General features: G+C 43.8%; 1 protein-coding gene across 2 annotated transcripts in view; it reads right to left on the reverse strand.

Moving 5' to 3' along the window:
• Positions 1–7,219, reverse strand: part of CARHSP1 (calcium regulated heat stable protein 1) — a 54,362-nt gene extending 47,143 nt beyond the window's left edge. Inside the window, exon 1 of one of the 2 annotated variants that reach the window (XM_069734007.1) lies at positions 7,112–7,219. The gene's annotated coding sequence lies outside the window, so the exon portion shown is untranslated. Of the gene's footprint in view, positions 1–7,077 lie in introns of both variants that reach the window. The other variant, XM_069734010.1, reaches the window with a different exon arrangement.
• Positions 7,220–22,457: the final 15,238 nt, after the last annotated feature.

The raw sequence follows: 22,457 nt of genomic DNA on the forward strand, positions 1-22,457 counted from the left end.
AGCCAAGAGATGACAGAATCTGTAATAAGAGGGAATGGTCTACAGTGTCAAAGGCAGAAGACCGGTCAAGTAGGAGGAGGATAGAGTAGTGTCACTTACTCTTGGCAGTTAGGTCGTTGGTCACTTTAGTTAGGGCAGTTTCAGTTGAGTGATGCGGTCGGACGCCAGATTGTAAGCGGTCAAAGAGGGAGCAGGAGGAGAGGTGGGCGGACAGTTCCAGAGGGACATGCTGTTCCAGTAGTTTTAAAGCATAAGGGATATCATAGATGGACACAGAGGATGGGTCGAGGGAGGGCTTTTTGACGATGGGTGATTGAGGCATGCTTGAAGGATGAGGTGAAGACACCATTTGTAAGCAAGAGGTTGAAGAGGTGTGTTAGGGTTGGAATGAAGACTGTGGCGAGGTTAGGGATGAGGTGGGATGGGAGCGGGTCAAGCATACAAGTGGTGAGATGTGATCATGACAGGAGGGTGGAGAGCTGATCTGTCATGGTGGAGAAGCTGGTTTTGAAGGAACAGTGCTGAGAAACGAAGCGGGGCATTGGGGGCTGCGGGCCGCGGGCCAAAGCTTTCTCTGATCGTATCAATCTTCTGCTTAAGGGGCACCCGTCACCCCCCCCCCAGGCATTTTTAACTAAAAGAGCCACCTTGTGCAGCACTAATGCTGCATTCTGTCAAAGTGGCTCTTTTAATTGGGGTCCCTGGCAACGCTGAACTATTCGTTTTTAGAATTTGCCTTTCCTACCTGTAGTTTTTGTCAGGGGGAAAAGACATGCCCCCTGACAAACGCCTCCCAGCCATCACTCAGGGCCTCCGTGCGCCGCCTCCACTGCCTTAATTAACGTCCCAGACGCCTGCACTCTAAGTTTTTTTGTCGGGCATGTGCAGTTTGCGCTGCCCTTCGCAGCGTCAAACACGCAGTGTCCAGATCTTACAGCATAGTGGAGGGGATTTCATGAAATCCCGTCTCCACTACGCATTAAAAGACGCATGCAGCAGACCCGCGGAAACGGACATGCGGCACGTCTTTTAAGAACGCAGCATGTCCTTACATTGCTGTAGCAACGCAAGGACAACGCAGGTGACCTGCCAGTGACCTCAGGTGCACATTTGGTCAGGATTTTACCTGAGTAAAATCCTGACCAAATTCTGATGCAATCCTGAACGTGGACACATACCCTTACAATTCCAGCAAAGTGCATAGGATTTATAGAGATCGCATGCCCACTGTGTTTTTTTTTTTTTTACACAGCGTAAAACTGCACTGCGGAGTGTGTTTCAAATCCGAAGCATGTCAATTTCACTAGTGGGTACGCCGAGTATTCTGTGCGTAATTTCCCTATAGACTTACGACAGGTGCAGAAATTCTGCAGGTAAAAAAGCACATGGCCTTTTTAGTGCGTTTCCGCAGCACATATAATCCGCACCCAAGTATGTCAATAAAGTTTTGTAAAAGCCAAATAACAGGAAGTATCAAAAACAAAGCAGCTTTATTTACAGCGTGACATACCAATAAGGAGACCAAAACACGATAGAAACACAAGAAAAAAATGCAAGTCAATAATAGGTGCAGAAATTCTGCAACATCAAAAACTCACCAAAAGCTCAGGGTGGGAACGGAGCCTGACAGGAGCAGAATAAATAGATTCTGCGGCTTGTAGCAGGTCCGTGCTCAGATACAATGAGATTTCAGTGCTGGAGCTGAACGGCTGCAGCATGTAAATCAGAAAGTTTCAGTCCCGTTATGAGACAAATCAGGATGGTATGTGACTCCTCCTGAGCCCTGCGGTTACACAGTGCGTATCCTTGTCCCAATGTCCTTTGTGCCTCCTTCTGCAAGACTGGATTTTCCTGGCTTGAACCAAGATGTAGATGTGACTTGCTGACTACAGAAAACACATGGTCACAATACGATTAGAACAAGATGAACTGTAGCTGCCCTGGGGATTTCAGCTGTGGAGCCCACAAGTAGCTGCACTCTAGCGGGTCTGCATTTAGGAGATGGACTGTCCTCATGAGACATCCATGTTAAAGAGATTGTCAGGGACTAAACTAACCATGATCTATCCATAGGCTAGGTCATTACCAGATCAGTTGGTTCATGTGCAGGAGGATAAACTGCAGCCACTAAGTGTACAGAAATGCTTTGTGCTGCCCTGTACACAGCATGGGGGATATGCACATCTTGAGTATTTGTAACAGATTTTTCTGCTCCAAAAACCATGGTGTTGGCAGGAAATATGCTGTTTTTTAACTCTTCTTTAGAATATGCGAAAAACGCTACAAAACAGCTGAAGAGGTTGACATGCTGCAGATATAAAACGGATTCAAATCTACATGGAAAAAATAAGCAGTGTGTGCATAAGATTATAGAGATCTCATTCATTTTGCTGGTACTGTAAAGCAAAATCACGTTTAAACGAGTCATTACATGGGGCCACTGCCAAAGAATATGTCAGCTGACTGTTGCATATTTTTGCTGCATCAAAAATGCAGCGTCTTCCTCTTGTGCGTATACTGAGTTTTCTGTGCAGATTTTCCTCATAGGCCGGTGTCACACTTGTGAGTGCACTGCCGCCGGCACTCGGGCCCGGAGTGTGTGGCTGCGTGTATTTCTATGCAGCTGAACGCTCCGGTCTGAACCGCCGTCGGCAGTCCCGGAAATTGATGCAAGTTTCTTGCTTTGCACTCACAAGTGTGACACCGGCCATAGACCTGCATTAGATGCAGAAAAAAATGCAGGTAATAAACACACAGGCGGTTTTTAGTGCGCCTCCGTGGCGGAAACGCATCAAAAACACGTGTAATCCGCAACTAAGTATATCAATAAATTTTTGTCAAAGCCGAATACCAGGGAGTATCAAAAACAACGTAGCTTTATTTAAAGCAGGACACACCAAAAAGAGACAAAAAAAATGCAGCATAAAAAATAAGATAAAACCGCGTGTTAAAAAAATGCACACAAACGCAATGAAAAACTGCAAGCAGCCTAATTTAAATACTAGGTGCAGAAATGGTGCAGCGTAAAAAAACTCATGGCTATGTGCACACGTTCAGGATTTTTAGCGTTTATTTCGGCCGTTTTCCTCTGAAAATACGCTAAAAAACACTTACATAAGCATCCCATCATTTTTAATGCATTCTGCATTTTTGGTGCACATGCTGCATTTTTTTCCGCAGCAGAATCGCATTCCGGAAAAAAAACGCAGCATGTTCATTCTTTGTGTGGAATTGCGCCGTTTCCGCACACATAGGAATGCATTGATCCGCTTACTTTCCGCATGAGGCTATGCCCACCATGTGGGAAGTAAGCGGATCATGTGTGGTTGGTACCCAGGGTGGAGGAGAGGAGGTTCTCCTCCAGGCCCTGGGAACCATATACCTGTAAAAAAAAAAAAAAAAGAATTAAAATAAATAATCATGATATTCTCACCTTCCAGCGGCCTCCGCAGCCTTCCTGCTCCTCACAATGCTCCCGTTCTCAGTGATGCCTCGCGGCAATGACCTGTGATGACGTAGCCGTCTCGCGTGATGCTACGTCATCTGGGGTCATTGTCGTGAGGCATCACTGAGAACGGGAGCATCGTGAGGAGCGGGAAGGCTGCGGGGGGCGCCGGAAGGTGAGAATATCACAATTTTTTTTAATTATTTTTACCATTAGATCTTTAACTATTGAAGCTGCATAGGCATGTGTGTGATCTGACTCTCCAGCATGAGATAAACGCAACTCAGGTGCGGAGAAGATGGAGAATGTAATTTATTCATCTATCCCATTGTCTCCGTGCAAGTTCATCAGACTGCACTAGGATGACATCTGAGTGCAGTCCGATGGTTCACATGCACCCATAGACTTCTATGGGTCTGCATGATCCAATTCTCGGCTGTACTCGCAGCATGCTGCAATTGTTTTCTTATGCCAAATCGGTATGAAAAAATAATCGCAGATCTGCACTGCCCCACAGTATAACATTGGGCAGAGTGCTATCCGATAAGACACCTCATAGCACTCGGCCTTGTAAGCAGTGTGAGCGAGCCCCAACACAGATACTTACACCTATGAACCATAACATTAAAACCACCTGCCTAATATTATGCAGCTCCTTCTTGCACCCCTAAAACAGTTTAGCCCACCTGGGCCATTGGCTACACAAGACCTCTGAAGATCCTGTGGGACCTGCACCAAGACGTAAGCAGCAGATCCTTCACGGCCTGTAAGTTGTGAGGTGCGGCCTCCACGGATTGGAGGTGTCTCCCAGCACTTCTCACATGCTCTATCACACGAACATCTGGGGAACTTGGAGTCAACACTTTGAACTCTTTATCAAATTCCTTAAACCAATTGCAAATTGCCTCTTCAGAGAAAAAGAGGACTTAAACTCTATAGCGCCACCTGTTGGAAGTAGCGATCCTACAAGTCACAATCATCCCTTTAGCAAGTCGTGCAATATGACTTAGGATTAAAGCCAAATCACTATCTCAATTCGCAGACACGGTGTTTCGGGCTGTTGGCCCTCGTCAGTGCGAAGCATGAGAACTGATTTGGCTAGGTGAGAGGCCCTGGACTGGGGACTAAGGGGCAACGTTTCTCCTTATGGAGAGTGACACCAATTGTGCATATGTTTTCCAGTGCAGCAGAGGCATTATCCTGGCCAAAAAAGCCACTGTCATTATTGTTCTTGGTCTGGAAAAAAGTTGGAGGTACACGGTACTTGTCACAGAATCATCCATAAACATATCCAGGGTCCAAGGTTTCTTTGCAGAACATTTCCCAGAGAATGAAGCTTCCTCTGCTCTCGCCATGTGCACGTCCTATCTGGGGGAAGAGAAGCCACATGTCCCCGGCCATCATCATGAAATGTGGTTCATCAGACCTGGCGACCTTCTTTCATTACTCCATGGTCCAATTCTGATGTTTATTTGCCAACTGTGGACATTTTTGGTGGTGGACAGGGAACAACGGCTTCTCTGAACGGTCTGGGAATACTGAGCCGCATTGTCCGCAGGCATCAATACCCAGTGACTCCGCACTCCTTTCTATCACGGGAGCAGTAATGTGGTTACCGTAGCTCTTCTGTGGGATCAGACAGGCGAGCCCTTCTTCCCCATGTACGTACAGGAGTTCGGGGCATTTTTGACGGTCGTCGGTTCGCTGGTAACTAGAATTAGTGCAGGAGCCCATCCATCAGCCACATCGGCAATGTAGGGCCACTGGGTGGGAGCCCCGAGAGTCACCTCCTACCTCCTGGCAGCCATAGCGCGTCTTTTTGTTAGTTGGGCTGGATGTTACACCAGGTAAGGTAAGAGGGGGCTCTCCGTCCAGCGACCACAGATTACAGACCTGGCTGATGTACGGGATCCTGCGAATCGATTGCCCCCCGGGGTCACCCCACAAGGTCTGTGCTGGTCACAACTGGCTAGAACTACACCTGGCTGCCAACAGGAGTAAGACTTCACAGGTATTACCTACAGAATGGAGCATATGGCCGCCGCGGTGTGCAGGAGCGGCAGTACACATCACTTCAGACACGAATGAATCTGTGCCATACTGAGAAATATGATGTTATAGAGAGGCACGGACGTAAACGTACTTGTGGACTGTCCCATGCCACTCACAGAGATGGCAGAAGAGAATGGAGCGCGAGGAATGGGGTGCGGGGAATGAGGCACAGATGCAGAAATGGGGCGCGGGAATGGGGTGCGGGGAACGAGGCACAGATGCAGAAATGGGGCGCGGGAATGGGGTGCGGGGAACGAGGCACAGATGCAGAAATGGGGCGCGGGAATGGGGTGCGGGGAACGAGGCACAGATGCAGAAATGGGGTGTGGGGAATGGGGTGCGGGGAACGAGGCACAGATGCAGAAATGGGGCGCGGGAATGGGGTGCGGGGAACGAGGCACAGATGCAGAAATGGGGTGTGGGGAATGGGGTGCGGGGAACGAGGCACAGATGCAGAAATGGGGCGCGGGAATGGGGTGCGGGGAACGAGGCACAGATGCAGAAATGGGGCGCGGGAATGGGGTGCGGGGAACGAGGCACAGATGCAGAAATGGGGCGCGGGAATGGGGTGCGGGGAACGAGGCACAGATGCAGAAATGGGGCGCGGGAATGGGGTGCGGGGAACGAGGCACAGATGCAGAAATGGGGCGCGGGAATGGGGTGCGGGGAATGAGGCACAGATGCAGAAATGGGGTGTGGGGAATGAGGCACGGGAATGGGGTGCAGGAAAAGAGGCAGAGATGCAGAAATGGGGCGCGGGAATGAGGCACAGATGAGGGGAATGGGGCACATGCAGAAATGGGGCGTGGATGAGGGGAATGGGGTGCGGGGAATGGATGCTGGGAATGGGGCACAGACTAAAGCAGGGGTCCCCAACTCCAGGCCTCGAGGGCCGCCAACAGTGCAGGTTTTCAGGATTTCTTTAGTATTGCATCGGTGGTAATGTGATCATCTGCACAGGTGATGATTCCAACCCCTGTGCAATACTAATGAAATCCTGAAAACCTGCACTGTTGGCGGCCCTCGAGGCCTGGAGTTGGGGACCACTGGACTAGAGTAATGGGACACAGATGCAGAAATTTGGCATGGACATGGCGAAGGGGCACAGATGCAGAAATGGGTTGCGGACGAGGAGAATGTGGCGTGGGGAATGGGGCACAGACGAGGATAATGGGGCACAGACGAGAGGAATGGGGTGCGGACATGGATAATGGGGCACAGATGCAGAAATGGGGCGCGGAAGAGGTGAATGACTGCAGATGCCTCCTCCATGGAGGACAGGGCAGAAGAAGAGCAGAGGCTACAGGTGCAGGTCAGCCCTCCACATACTGGCACAGGCTGCGGGCACACAGGAGGCACAGCTGCACCCAGGACTTCAATGTCAGCTGCTGCAGACCTCACACTGGTACCAGCAGCCACTGGGCGGACAACAGCGCCATCCGAAGAGTGAGAGAACTTTACACAGGACGCAGAAGCCGCAGCGACACCGGTCACACTACCTGCCTGAGGGCAGAAGCCGCAGCGACACCGGTCACATTACCTGCCTGAGGGCAGAAGCCGCAGCGACACCGGTCACTCACCTGAGGGCAGAGCGCAGCTACACCGGTCACTCACCTGAGGGCAGAGCGCAGCTACACCACTCGCAGGCAAAGACCAAATTCTCACTTGAAGTGTCCTCCTCCGGGCTGTTCCTGTCCTCCTCCCCCTGTGACGTCAGCACACCGCCCCTCCTGTCATCATGGCCGCTCCCCCTCCTCTCGCAGCGGTGCCTCCCATATCCTCCGTGTCCCTGGCACAGCGGGAAGAGTGTGAGGTGCAGGAGGCGGGAAACTGCTGAGGTGGCAGATAACGCATTGTGCAGCCTCTCAGCCGAATGCAGTGGCCACTGAGGAGAGAACCACAGATAAAACGCGTACAGCCAATGTGAACGAGGCCCTACGCTCAGCTCACACGTCTCCTCACCAGTGCCCCGTCATTGACTAGTCTACAGCAGCACAATGGCTGTCCCTGGTCTGTATAGCTGCACAGTGGCTGTCTGTATAGCTGCACAGTGGCTGTCTATATAGCTGCACAGTGGCTGTCTGTATAGCTGCACAGTGGCTGTCTGTATAGCTGCACAGTGGCTGTCTGTATAGCTGCACAGTGGCTGTCTGTATAGCTGCACAGTGGCTGTCTGTATAGCTGCACAGTGGCTGTCTGTATAGCTGCACAGTGGCTGTCTGTATAGCTGCACAGTGGCTGTCTGTATAGCTGCACAGTGGCTGTCTGTATAGCTGCACAGTGGCTGTCTGTATAGCTGCACAGTGGCTGTCTGTATAGCTGCACAGTGGCTGTCTGTATAGCTGCACAGTGGCTGTCTGTATAGCTGCACAGTGGCTGTCTGTATAGCTGCACAGTGGCTGTCTGTATAGCTGCACAGTGGCTGTCTGTATAGCTGCACAGTGGCTGTCTGTATAGCTGCACAGTGGCTGTCTGTATAGCTGCACAGTGGCTGTCTGTATAGCTGCACAGTGGCTGTCTGTATAGCTGCACAGTGGCTGTCTGTATAGCTGCACAGTGGCTGTCTGTATAGCTGCACAGTGGCTGTCTGTATAGCTGCACAGTGGCTGTCTGTATAGCTGCACAGTGGCTGTCTATATAGCTGCACAGTGGCTGTCTGTATAGCTGCACAGTGGCTGTCTGTATAGCTGCACAGTGGCTGTCTGTATAGCTGCACAGTGGCTGTCTGTATAGCTGCACAGTGGCTGTCTATATAGCTGCACAGTGGCTGTCTGTATAGCTGCACAGTGGCTGTCTATATAGCTGCACAGTGGCTGTCTGTATAGCTGCACAGTGGCTGTCTGTATAGCTGCACAGTGGCTGTCTATATGGCCCATACATGCCCGGGACATTAGGACAGGAAGCCATTGTGTCTATAGACTCTGAAGAGACATTTTGTGGCGCGCTCAGCGGCCATACGCCACAGACGTGGTCACAGATGGGACTCTACCAGTTGTAGCCTGTGGGACATGCAATGGCCGTGTGTTACACCTACTAAGTGGTCAGATTTTGATGAAAGTCTTGGGTCAAACTCCCCAATGCGAGTTTATGGGTCCATGAAAGTGCTGAGGCCCCAGTCCGCATACAATCCGTTTCTTTACAGCATTATTAATCATTTACAGTTTCCTATGTTACAGACGTACCATTAATAATCGGATGCCATACTGTTGCCTCCTGCTTTTGGGGCATCCATAGACTTGAATGTGCGAACCTCACCCGCCTTACGGGAGGAGCTCCTCCATGCTGCGATTTGTTTTTTATACACAGATTTGGCCAGTGAAAAAAATTGCCCATCTGCACTGCCGCATTGGATAACATTGGTCCCTGTGCTGTGTGTTTTGTCACGGTCGCTTGCTGTTTTCTACCCTTAGAAAGCAATAAGAATGGGAAAAAACGCTGCCAAAAAGCACAACAGCGATTTTAATAGTTTTTGGTGACTAAAACTAATTTTATTAAACACGTACTGTAGACAAAGCACACACATAATCCGCACCCAAAAGGCACTATGAAAAAAAAGGCAAAATTCCTGAAAACGGGCATCTTGACTGCAGAATTTTTACTGCCAAGATAGCAGGTTTTGGCTGCATTAAAAAACGCTGCTGCATGTGAGTAAGGCCTTACTCAGTTTTTTCATCTGATCTGAGAAAAAAAGTGATCTAACTTTGATAAGATCAAAAAACATCAATAAAACGCATATCTGCGTACAAGAGGAATCACTGATATCTGAATGAGTCCTAATGTGAAGTGAATATACAGTGCCTTCAAAAACAGTCGTACTTCATGAACTTTTCCACATTAGAGTAACAAACTAGAATGCTTTTTTATTTGGATGTTATGTGATATACCAACACATAGCAGGTATTTGTGCAGTGCAAAGGAAATGATGCATGGTTTTCTAATTATAATAAAAATATTAAACTGAAAATTGTGAAGTGCATTTCTGTTAAGCCCCCTATAGTCCGATTCCCCTAAATAAAACCCCGAGTCAGCAATTGCCTCCATAATTAGTGAATTGAGTGCACCTGTGTGTAATATATTCTCAGTATAACTACAGCTGTTCTGTGAAGGCCTCAGAGGTTTGTTTGAGAACAATAGGGATCAAATAGAATAATGAAAACCAAGGAACACACCAGACAGGTCAGGGATAAAGTCCTGAAGAAGTCTAAAGCAGGGCATTGGCTACATAAGATCTCTGAAGATCCTGTGGGACCTACACCAAGACGTGAGCAGCAGATCCTTCACGGCCTGTTAATTTTGAGGTCCAGCCTTCCATGTGGAGGTGTTTCCCAGCACTTCCCACATGCTTAATCACAATAACATCTGGGGAACTTGGAGTCAACACTTTGAACTATTTATCAAATTCCTTAAACCAATTGTGCATGTTTTCCAGTGAAGCAGATGCATTATCCTGCCTCAAAAGGCCACTTTTATTAGAAGGGTTCTTGATCTGGAAAAAGTTAAGGTAATAACAATCTTTATTTTTATATAGCGCCAACATATTCCACAGCGCTTTACAGTTTGCACACATTATCATCGCTGTCCCCGATGGGGCTCACAATCTAAATTCCCTATCAGTATGTCTTTGGAAGGTACACAGTACTTGTCACAGAATCATCCATAAATATATCCAGGGTCCAAGGTTTTCTTCCAGAACATTTCAAAGAGAATGAAGCTTCCTCCGCCGCTCGCTTTGTGCAATGTCCTATCTGGGAGAAGAGATGCCACATGTCCCTGGCCATCATCATGAAATGTTGTTCATCAGACCTGGTGACCTTTTTTCATTACTCCATGGTCCAATTTTGATTTTTATTTGCAAATTTTTTATCATTGTGCTGACTATCTGGTTATATACATCCTAATAACTGGACTACATCTTAACCTATGAACAACTACAGTGCCAGTACTGGAATATTTGATTTCTCCATTCCCTATTGACGTGTTTTAGCTCTTCTGACTAATTCCCCCCCTCCTCTGGAAGTGAATTACAGCGCACAAATTCTTTTATACAAGTAACATAAAATGCAGTTTTTAAATGAAGGTCTTTATTATTAAGGGAAAGAAATCCAAACCTACAGGGCCCTGAAAAAGTGATCGCCCCCTAAACATAGTAACTGGTTGGGCCACCCTTAGCAGCAACTACAATCAAGCATTTGTGATAACTGGCAATGAGTCTTTTGCAAGTCTCTGGAGGAATTTTGTCCCACTCATCTTTGCAGAATTGTAATTCAGCCACATTGGAGGGTTTCCCGAGCATGAACCGCCTTTTTAAGGTCATTCCAAAGCATCTCAATCAGATTAAGGTCAGGACTTTGACTAGGACAGTCCAAAGTCTAAATTTAGTTTTTCTTCAGCCATTAAAGAGGTGGACATGCTGGTGTGTTTTGGATCATTGTCTTGCTGCAAAACCGAAGTGCGCTCCAGCTTGAGGTCATAATACAGATCTACAGTTAGGGCCAGAAATATTTGGACAGTGACACAATTTTCGCGAGTTGGGCTCTGCATGCCACCACATTGGATTTGAAATGAAACCTCTACAACAGAATTCAAGTGCAGATTGTAACGTTTAATTTGAAGGGTTGAACAAAAATATCTGATAGAAAATGTAGGAATTGTACACATTTCTTTACAAACACTCCACATTTTAGGAGGTCAAAAGTAATTGGACAAATAAACATAACCCAAACAAAATATTTTTATTTTCAATATTTTGTTGCAAATCCTTTGGAGGCAATCACTGCCTTAAGTCTGGAACCCATGGACATCACCAAACGCTGGGTTTCCTCCTTCTTAATGCTTTGCCAGGCCTTTACAGCCACAGCCTTCAGGTCTTGCTTGTTTGTGGGTCTTTCCGTCTTAAGTCTGGATTTGAGCAAGTGAAATGCATGCTCAATTGGGTTTAGATCTGGAGATTGACTTGGCCATTGCAGAATGTTCCACTTTTTGGCACTCATGAACTCCTGGGTAGCTTTGGATGTATGCTTGGGGTCATTGTCCATCTGTACTATGAAGCGCCGTCCAATCAACTTTGCAGCATTTGGCTGAATCTGGGCTGAAAGTATATCCCGGTACACTTCAGAATTCATCCGGCTACTCTTGTCTGCTCTTATGTCATCAATAAACACAAGTGACCCAGTGCCATTGAAAGCCATGCATGCCCATGCCATCACGTTGCCTCCACCATGTTTTACAGAGGATGTGGTGTGCCTTGGATCATGTGCCGTTCCCTTTCTTCTCCAAACTTTTTTCTTCCCATCATTCTGGTACAGGTTGATCTTTGTCTCATCTGTCCATAGAATACTTTTCCAGAACTGAGCTGGCTTCTTGAGGTGTTTTTCTGCAAATTTAACTCTGGCCTGTCTATTTTTGGTATTGATGAATGGTTTGCATCTAGATGTGAACCCTTTGTATTTACTGTCATGGAGTCTTCTCTTTACTGTTGACTTAGAGACAGATACACCTACTTCACTGAGAGTGTTCTGGACTTCAGTTGATGTTGTGAACGGGTTCTTCTTCACCAAATTAAGTATGCGGCGATCATCCACCACTGTTGTCATCCGTGGACGCCCAGGCCTTATTGAGTTCCCAAGCTCACCAGTCAATTCCTTTTTTCTCAGAATGTACCCAACTGTTGATTTTGCTACTCCAAGCATGTCTGCTATCTCTCTGATGGATTTTTTCTTTTTTTTTCAGCCTCAGGATGTTCTGCTTCACCTCAATTGAGAGTTCCTTTGACCGCATGTTGTCTGCTCACAGCAACAGCTTCCAAATGCAAAACCACACACCTGGAATCCACCCCTGACCTTTTAACTACTTCATTAATTACAGGTTAACGAGGGAGACGCCTTCAGAGTTAATTGCAGCCCTTAGAGTCCATTGTCCAATTACTTTTGGTCCCTTGAAAAAGAGGACGCTATGCATTACAGAGCTATGATTCCTAAACCCTTTCTCCGATTTGGATGTGGAAACTATCATATTGCAGCTGGGAGTGTGCACTTTCAGCCCATATTATATATATAATTGTATTTCTGAACATGTTTTTGTAAACAGCTAAAATAACAAAACTTGTGTCACTGTCCAAATATTTCTGGCCCTAACTGTATGTGGGTGTACACACTGTGGTATAATACATTAGCATTCACCACAATGCTTTTACAGGTCATAAAACACATCAAGCAGTCTCATGAATTGTCAGAGAATGTATGATTAAGAATTGATTTATAGAGCATCACATCTGTGCCGTTCTCAGCATGTAATGTGTATTGAAGTCTGGATGTGTTGCAGTATGTTCTTTATAATTTACAGACTTTCCAGTGTGGGTTCGAAATTCTGCATCTGCTTCCGCTCACATAAGGATGGGAGTTATAAATATTCTTTCTCACTGCATTTCCTCCTTAACTCATACTTCCTTTTCCAATAAACTTTATTGGGTTTTAAATTTTATGAAGATAAAGGAGACAAAAAAAGGGGGATGGGAAACAGGAATAGGGAAAAAAAAGGAGAAGGAAAACAATAGATTTTCATACAAGAATTCCTTGTAGATTCATACAAGACATTTCAAATATGTTAGTTAAAATGTATATCATAACAGTAAACCTTAAAACAATAATAGTATTTGCCCTTAAGGAAATAACTCCAGCCAACAGTGCCATTTTCTATCAAATTTATGTTTGTTAAAGCTAATTTTTTTTTTTCATATGATTTGTGTAAAGTAATTTTATTTATTAAATCTTGCATAGAGGGGATATTTGGCGATTTCTAAAAAAAACTATATTATTTTTGGTCACTTAAAAAATATGGAAAATAAGTAGCCTCAGCGATGGATCTATTTGTTCAATATTTAAAGAAAGTAGGGCCAACTGAGGAGTCAAGATAAAATTTGTATTTTTTAAAATTTGACCAATCAGGGATGTGATTTTTACCCATAAAGGTTTTATTTTAGGACAAGACCAGTAGATAGGCGAAAGGGTACCAACTTGTCCACATTCTCTCCAGCAATATGTGGAACCATCTTCATAAATCCTAGCCAACCTAGATAGGGTATAATACCACCGAGATATCAGCTTATAGAAAGACTATCGAAGAGCCATGGAAACAGTTGAGGAATACATTAAAAAAATAGCTCGAGAAATGAGAAATGAAGATCTTTTTCCCATTTGAGTAAATATGGAGATTTGATAAATTCCTGGTCCTGAATAAACCATTTATACCGGTATTGTATGCTCCAAAATATACTATGAGAAATATTACTTAACATATGCAATGCTGGTTCTGAAAGGGGTGGTTTGTTTTGAAGGAAAGTCCCCACTTGATTTTTCAAGATTAGATATTGCAAAAATGTAGAAGAGGGAATATTAAACTTAGATTTAATTTGGGTAAACGGGTAAAAAAAACTTCCATCATAAATGTCTTGAATTCTGATAATCCCTTTATTAGCCCAAATAGGGTCTAAAACACACTCAGTAACAATTCCTAATACCGAGAGAGGAAGTTTCTTAATGAGCTCTGATTTTGGGAGTTTATTCTTTAGTCTCAAAAGTTTCTTCCATGCTTCAACTATAGCCAAAAAAATAGGATGCTCTGTGTGAACAGTCCCATGTTTTGTTTTAATAAGTAGGTTTAGAACAATTCTATTTAACCCTGCTGTTCTGTTGGTCAAAAATGACCGACTTTGAACTTCAATATTCTTTAAAATATTCAAGATGCGGCTCTGAAACCCGTGGCCGACCGACCCATCCTCATTTAAGTCAATCAACCACAAGTTTCAGAACCGCATCTTGAACACCCCAAAAAATACCAAAGTTCAAAATAGGTCTCCCCAGACCGAACAGAACAGCAGGGTTAAAGGAACATTTTTGTAAAAGGATAATTCGAAATCAAACCAGGAGGGTTTATATTCATTAGGCCACATATGAAAGCTTTGTCTAATTAAATTGGCATAGTAATGTGCAGTTATATTGGGAAGTTCTATACCCCCATGTGTTTTTTTTTTAAATAATTGGTGGCTATCCTGGCTTTTTTATTTTTCCAGACAAACCGGTTAATATGAGATTGAATACTGGTTAAATATATGGTTGATATTGTTAATGGGAGGGATCTGAAAATATATAATATTTTGCGCAAAATAAAAGATTTAATGACCAAATTCCTCCCCCACCATAACAGTCCTTTATCTTCATAAAAATTGAGATTTTTAATAATGGATTTTATAAGGCTGTCCAAATTAGTAGGAATCAGGGAATTGATATCTCTAGAAAATTTCAGTCCTAAATAAGTTATCTCTTTTCTTACCCAACTCCACGGGGATACATTTGTAATGTCATGAATTTGAGTATTGGATAAATTAAAAGGGAGAATTTTTGATTTAATCACATTTATTTTAAAATATGATATGGATGAAAATTTATGAAGTAATGTCTGAATTTTCTGTATAGAATTAACTGGATCTGTCAAAGTCAGCAAAATGTCATATGCATAGAGACTTATTTTATATTCTCTAGAATTAGTTTTGATACCTTTTATATCATAATCATCTCTAATCATCTTGAGCCAGGGGTTCAATTGCCAAAGCGAACAATAATGGGGAAAGGCGGCACCCCTGTCTTGTTCCGTTAGAAATTTTAAAAGAGGAAGATAGATTATTCTTTATATAAATTTTTGCTTGCGGATTAGAATATAGGGCCATTATTTTAGAAATACAAGTGAAATTAAATCTGAGTTTCTGGAGAGTACATTTTCAATAGCTCCAGTTCAAGCGGTCGAACGCTTTTTATGCATTCAGAGAGACCACAGAAGAACTAATTTTTTGTGAATGTATTAATTTGATTATGTTTATAAGTCTCCTGGTGCCTTCTATTGATTGCCTATGTTTAATAAAACCAATTTGGTCATTCAATATTAATCTTGGTAATATAGAGTTAAGTCTATTAGCTATAATTTTAGAATAGATTTTTAGGTCCGAATTTATCAAGGAAATGGGTCTATAATTTATCATTTGATCAGGGTTCAGGTTTGGTTTGGGAATAAGGATGATATTGGCCTCCAAATTTTCATCTGGGAATGAGCCTTTAGAAGCAGCTGCATTGAAGATATGTGTCAAATGAGTTACAAGAATCTCACTGAAAGCTTTGTAATATTCATTACTATACCCATCTGGGCCTGGAGCTTTATATGAATGTACCGTATATACTCGAGTATAAGCCGACCCGAGTATAAGCCGACCCTCCTAATTTTGCACAAAAAACTGGGAAAACTTAATGACTCGAGTATAAGCCTAGGGTGGAAAATGCAGCAGCTACTGGTAAATGTCAAAAATAAAAATAGATACCAATAAAAGTAAAATTAATTGAGACATCAGTAGTTTAAGTGTTTTTAAATATCCATATTGAATCAGGAGCCCCATATAATGCTCCATACAGTTTATGATGGGCCCAATAAGATGCTCCATATTAAAATATGCCCCATATAATGCTGCACAAATGCTGATTATGGCCCCATAAGATGCTCCATACAGACATTTGCCTCGTGTAATGCTCCACAAATGTGGATTATAGCCCCATAAGATGCTCCATACAGATATTTGCCTCATATAATGCTGCACATGGCCCCATACAGATATTTGCCCCATATAATTCTGCACATGGCCCCATAAGATGCTCCATACAGATATTTGCCCCATATAATGCTGCACATGGCCCCATAAGATGCTCCATACAGATATTTGTCCCATATAATGCTGCACATGGCCCCATACAGATATTTGCCCCATAAAATTCTGCACATGGCCCCATAAGATACTCCATATAGATATTTGCTTCATATAATGCTGCACATGGCCCCATACAGATATTTGCCCCATATAATGCTGCACATGGCCCCATAAGATGCTCCGTATAGATATTTGCCTATATAATGCTGCACATGGCCCCATACAGATATTTGCCCCATATAATGCTGCACATGGCCCCATACAGATATTTGCCCCATATAATGCTGCACATGGCCCCATAAGATGCTCCGTATAGATATTTGCCCTATATAATGCTGCACATGGCCCCATACAGATATTTGCCCCATATAATGCTGCACATGGCCCCATAAGATGCTCCGTATAGATATTTGCCTATATAATGCTGCACATGGCCCCATACAGATATTTGCCCCATATAATGCTGCACATGGCCCCATACAGATATTTGCCCCATATAATGCTGCACATGGCCCCATAAGATGCTCCGTATAGATATTTGCCCTATATAATGCTGCACATGGCCCCATACAGATATTTGCCCCATATAATGCTGCACATGGCCCCATACAGATATTTGCCCCATATAATGCTGCACATGGCCCCATAAGATGCTCCATAGAGACATTTGCCCCATATGCTGTTGCTGTGATTAAAAAAAAAAAAAAAAAATGACATACTCACCTCTCAGGCCCCCGACACGTTCTATATTCACCTGACTGACTGTTCAGGCAGAGGGCGGTGCGCACACTAATCGCGTCACCGCGCCCTCTGACCTGAGCGTCACTGTAGAGGACGGGGAAGACGCAGCTGTGCCGACGGTGGAACGGGGAGCAGGTGAATATCGCCTCCAGTTTAGACCCCGGACACGTGGCAGCTGTCTCAGCGGGACAAACAAGTAAACAAATATTTACAGAGATGGTGGAGCAGACCAACGGACACCGGGTATGAGATGTGGTATGAGATGTGAAGCTGGCTCTTGTGAGGGTAGTCAGATTCCGGGTAGATGGGAGGAAGCTGGCTCTGGCACCTTTAGTGTTGTCCTAATGTGATAGAGAAACTTCCACCAGGGATTCTGTCTGAATCATGTATTTCAGACACTTACACAACAACCCTGGTGTAAGCACAGAGCGCAGAATAATTGTGCGCCGAGCCTTATTGTGACTTTTGAGATGCAAAATTAACAAATCAAGAGCAGGTGAAGAATTGGTTTAATTTATTTTTTACGCCGTTCCTCGTGTAGTGTAAATAATTAGAGTACTTTATTCTTCGGGTCGGTGCGATTAAAGCAATACCAGATTTATAGCTGGTTTTTATGTTTGGCTGTCGTCACACACTTAAATCCCAATAATTAGATAGCTATCATTTTTCATACTTCAGCTGACATAGTCATGTGAGGGCTTGATTTTTGCGGAGCAAGTTGACATTTTTGTTGGTACCATTTTTGGGCACATGACATTTTTTGTTTGCTGTCTATTCCGATTTTTGGGATGCAGAATTAACAAAAACCAGCAATACAGGAATTTTTTTTTTACATCATTTCACTTACGGCAGCTTTATTCTTCGGGCCAGTTTGATTACAGCAATACCTCATTTATATCTTTGTGTTTTATTTTTATAAAATATTTTTGCATCGCTTTTTTCTGAGAGATATAGCTTTTTTATTTTTTCTGCTGATGAACTTGTATTGCAGTTTGTTTGTTTTTTGCGGGACAAGGTGACATTTTCGCAGATACCATTTTGATTTACATTTGTATTTTTGATCGCGTTTTATTCCACTTTTTGTTCTGAGGTATGATAATAAAGCATAGGTTTTTGCCTTGTATCTTATTAATTTTTTTAACGGGGTACACTGGAGGGTTTAACTAGTGGGACAGTTTTATAGGTCAGGTCACAGTGATACAAAAATATGTGTACTTTTCTTTTTGTTTTGTTTTTACATAAATAAATGTATTTAATTAATATTTTTTTTTTGCTCCTTATATTGTGATTTTTTTTTTACTGTTTATACAATTTTTAATAACTTTTTTTTAACTTATTTACATTATCCCAGGATGGGACATCAAGTTTTCCTGCCCTGATAGCTAATCTAATATTTTGCAATACTTTTGCATTGCAGGGCATTAGATCTGTGATTTGCGGGCACGGAGGAGGCGTGTCAGCTTGTGCTCTGAGCAGTAGCTTGCAGGCCACCATCCCTGAGTGACCCTGCAGCCATATTTCCACCCAGAGTCCCCCTGCGGACCATCGGCACAGCGCGATCACAAGCTCGCGTTGTGCAGTTGGCAGCAGAGAGTGAGCTCCCTCCCTCTGCGATGCCCATCGATGTCGTTGTCACTATTGGCACAGCATCAGAGGAGGTAAATGTCCTCGATCGGTGTGATCATGGGCATTGCTGCAGGGTGTCAGCTCTCATATAGAGCTGAGACCCGCATTTGATTGCGGCAGCACTCAGCGTGGGGCCACACGATCATCATATATATATATTGCAGTTTGCGGGGAAGCAGCTCCTGTAGCATGCTGTGAAGGTATTAAAGGTATTAACTTTTAGAATCGCTACTTCCAGTAGGTGGCACTAGAGTTCTAGATCTCTTACTCTCCAAAACGGCAATATGCATGCCTACAGTGAGACATCTCTTTAAAGGGAACCTGTCACCCCGAAAATCGCGGGTGAGGTAATCCCACCGGCATCAGGGGCTTATCTACAGCATTCTGTAATGCTGTAGATAAGCCCCCGATGTTACCTGAAAAAAGAGAAAAAGACGTTAGATTATACTTACCCAGGGGCGGTCCCGCTGCTGGTCAGGTCGGATGGGCGTCTCCGGTCCGCTGCGGCGCCTCCTATCTTCTTTCCATGACGTCCTCTTCTGATCTTCAGCCACGGCTCCGGCGCAGGCGTACTTTGCTCTGCCCTGTTGAGGGCAGACAAAGTACTGCAGTGCGCAGGCGCCGGGCCTCTGACCTTTCCGGCGCCTGCGCACTGCAGTACTATCCTCTGCCCTCAAGAGGGCAGAGCAAAGTACGCCTGCGGCGGAGCCGTGGCTGAAGATCAGAAGAGGACGTCATGGAAAGAAGATGGGAGGCGCCGCAGCGGACCAGAGACACCCATCCGACCGGACCAGCAGCGGGACCGCCCCTGGGTGAGTATAATATAACGTCTTTTTCTCCTCTTTCAGGTAACATCGGGGGCTTATCTACAGCATTACAGAATGCTGTAGATAAGCCCCTGATGCCGGTGGGATTACCTCACCCGCGATTTTCGGGGTGACAGGTGCCCTTTAAAAGGTATTGCAGGCAAATACATTGATAGAGTAACATATCAATGGCATATTCTCTGGGACCCTAGTCATTCTATGTGCTATGCTATTGCCCTACAACTGAGATGAGATAACTAGCATTTCAGTCTTAGCTTTTTATGGAACATTATAGAATTATCTCATATGAATCTATTTACTCGTGTTGCATATAGGCTCATCATGTTCCATAGCCCCATAGAGATCTTGTCATCACTAACATCAGTTTTCATCCCCCATGGGGCACACAATCTAATTTCCATTTCTATTACACGCATTAGGGCTCATACTCATTTGTGAGAAAAATGGACAAGTGCAATCGGATTGCACTCTGCCTAATGTTATTCTATGATTTCCTGCTCATCTGCATTTTTTTTTCTCAGCTCAGATCGGACTGAGAAAAAAAATTGCATCATTCTGCGATTGTCCTCGTATATCGGACAAGACTCACCAATGCAAATCAATGGGTGCGAGAAAAAAAATGCACAGACACGGACCATGTGTGTGCCGTCCTTTTTTTTACACATCTCCTAGAAAAGCCAACATTTCATCAGCCGAGCACAGTAAAATCACAGCGTGACCCATCAGAATAGAATAGATAGAATAGATATATACATGGAATAGATAGCTACAAATATGTGAGCAATATATATAATTAGTACAGTGTGTAGCGCCAGCATCCCTGCTTGTTTCTCCTATTCCCTGACAGGGACACCGACTCACTCATCGCCTCGTCCCCGTCTCGCACTTCCTCCTCCTTCTTCTCCGGTAGCTTCCCAGTGTCTGTGCATGGCACACAGATCCCAGGGCACTGGTTTATTATTTATAATCTTTTACGGGGGACATGGGTTTCAGTAGATTAGGCAATAAGGGTGAGCAGGCTCGGACTGGCCCATAGGGAAACAGGGGAATCCCCCTGTGGGCCCCTGTGCAGTCACGGGCCCCCAACTCCACTATATAGGTAGCACTTGGCATAATTCAGGTGATTTACTCTGTACAGAAAAAAGCAGCATCTCATTATTCATTAACCAAACTACCTACTTTATTATTACATAGAGATATAGGTAAATTTGTGAATGGGAGTAGTGTAATATTTGTATACATATGAAAAGTGGGCCTCCAAGGTCATTGTTACTGGTGGGCCCTTGACACCCCAGACCAACACTGATTAATGACATAATAAAACAAAGTAAAGTTAAAATTAAGAAGGGTACACTGTTCTTAATTTTAACTTTGTTTTACCATATCATTAATAAAATAAATTTATTCTAAATATCCCTGTACTCTGATTTAGCCACTTCCTTTTCCTACCCTTAAATTTGCGTAGATTATTATCAATTTCTTCACGAATTTTTGGGAGTGCACACCTATTATAGGAGAGTTACACCAACAAGGACTGTAAATTACTACGTCTTATGTGTGGTGCAGTAGTAGTTTCGTCAGTGTCAGCCTGTGAGACTCAGGGTGAGGTTCCATACACTTATAATGAGAAATCAACTTCCAGTCCACACAAAAGAAAGACACTGTGATAGCCATCTTGGTATGCAGTCACATGGTTCAGCAGAGGACTGGAGCTGTGCTGCAAACTGGAGAAGACAGCGATCAGTGTTTTACCATATACACTACACAACTGAGATGTTCAGAAGTGATCAGCAAATTTATCTCAGAGCGCTTCTTTGATATTTCTTCATACAGACGGTTATTGTCGGCTTTTATATCACATGGAAGAAGTCCGCATTGTGAAGTTCGTTACTGACACTGAGGACTTTCCGATTTGTCTTCTTCAATGTAAAAATACATTTAATAGAAAAAGAACAATAAAGAAAAATAATAGTCTATTAAAGGATCTTGTTAGAATAAGATTCCTAAACATACAACAGAATCGAGATGGAAGCTTTTATTTAAGAACAATGTTTTTTGTTACAGGAAAACATGAAGACTACATAGCAATCACAATTGATGATTCTCCTCATGGACCCAGGAATGAACAGAGAGACATATTATGTTCAGTGTTATGTTGAAAGTTATGTTCAAAGCTACGTTCAATGTTACGTTTAATTATTTGTATTACAAGAGATCATGAGGTCTCTGTTACAAATGAGGATGTTCCTCATGGACCTGAGGCTGAAAAGAGAGACACAAAGATCAACATGGCTCACCCCACTGATAGAAATATCACCAGCAGCCTTGATGGGAAAGTGGTCTTCCCCTCTGACAGTAAGTTTCAGAACTATTATATGAAATATATTTAAAGAGTAATAAAACTATTTTTTTAAATAAAATAACAGTCCAAGACAGTAAACCTACTAATATAAAGTCTGAGAGTCTGCATGACTGTAGAAAACATATTTTACAGAACAGGCCAGTGACCACAGGAGAAGACTTGACAAATCTGGTGCTGCCCCAGCTGGCATATCCTTGACTGACAGGTCTCTGCCATATCTTTAGGGTAGACCTGACAATCAAGTGCAGCGGCACAGGGGGAAGCCGGCTGGCAGCAGCGTCAGATCAGTCAGGTCTCACTTTAGTCCCCGGGTGGCTCTTCAAACTATGTTTTCTCTGAAACGCTGGAGCATTTCTCTGGAGACTGCGTCCCTTTTTTCTCAGTCTAATGTACTATTTAGACCTGTAAATGTTAATATTCTTAATCACATAGAATCTTGCATTTTAATAAAGCTAATTTCAATATTTTGTGTTACAGGAGAATTTGACAGTTTCTGTACTTCTAGAGACATTACAGTGCCTCCATCTATTCTAAAAGGAAGAAATAAAATGAAAAATTAAAAAAAGGGAAAAAGGTTTCTTTTCAAAATTTAGATTTTCAGTATGTTTATACATATGATCCTGAGTCCTCACTACCTGGACGTCAAATTACATATTTCCA

This window comes from Ranitomeya imitator, chromosome 7 (assembly GCF_032444005.1).
Source record: "Ranitomeya imitator isolate aRanImi1 chromosome 7, aRanImi1.pri, whole genome shotgun sequence".
NCBI lineage: Eukaryota > Metazoa > Chordata > Amphibia > Anura > Dendrobatidae > Ranitomeya > Ranitomeya imitator.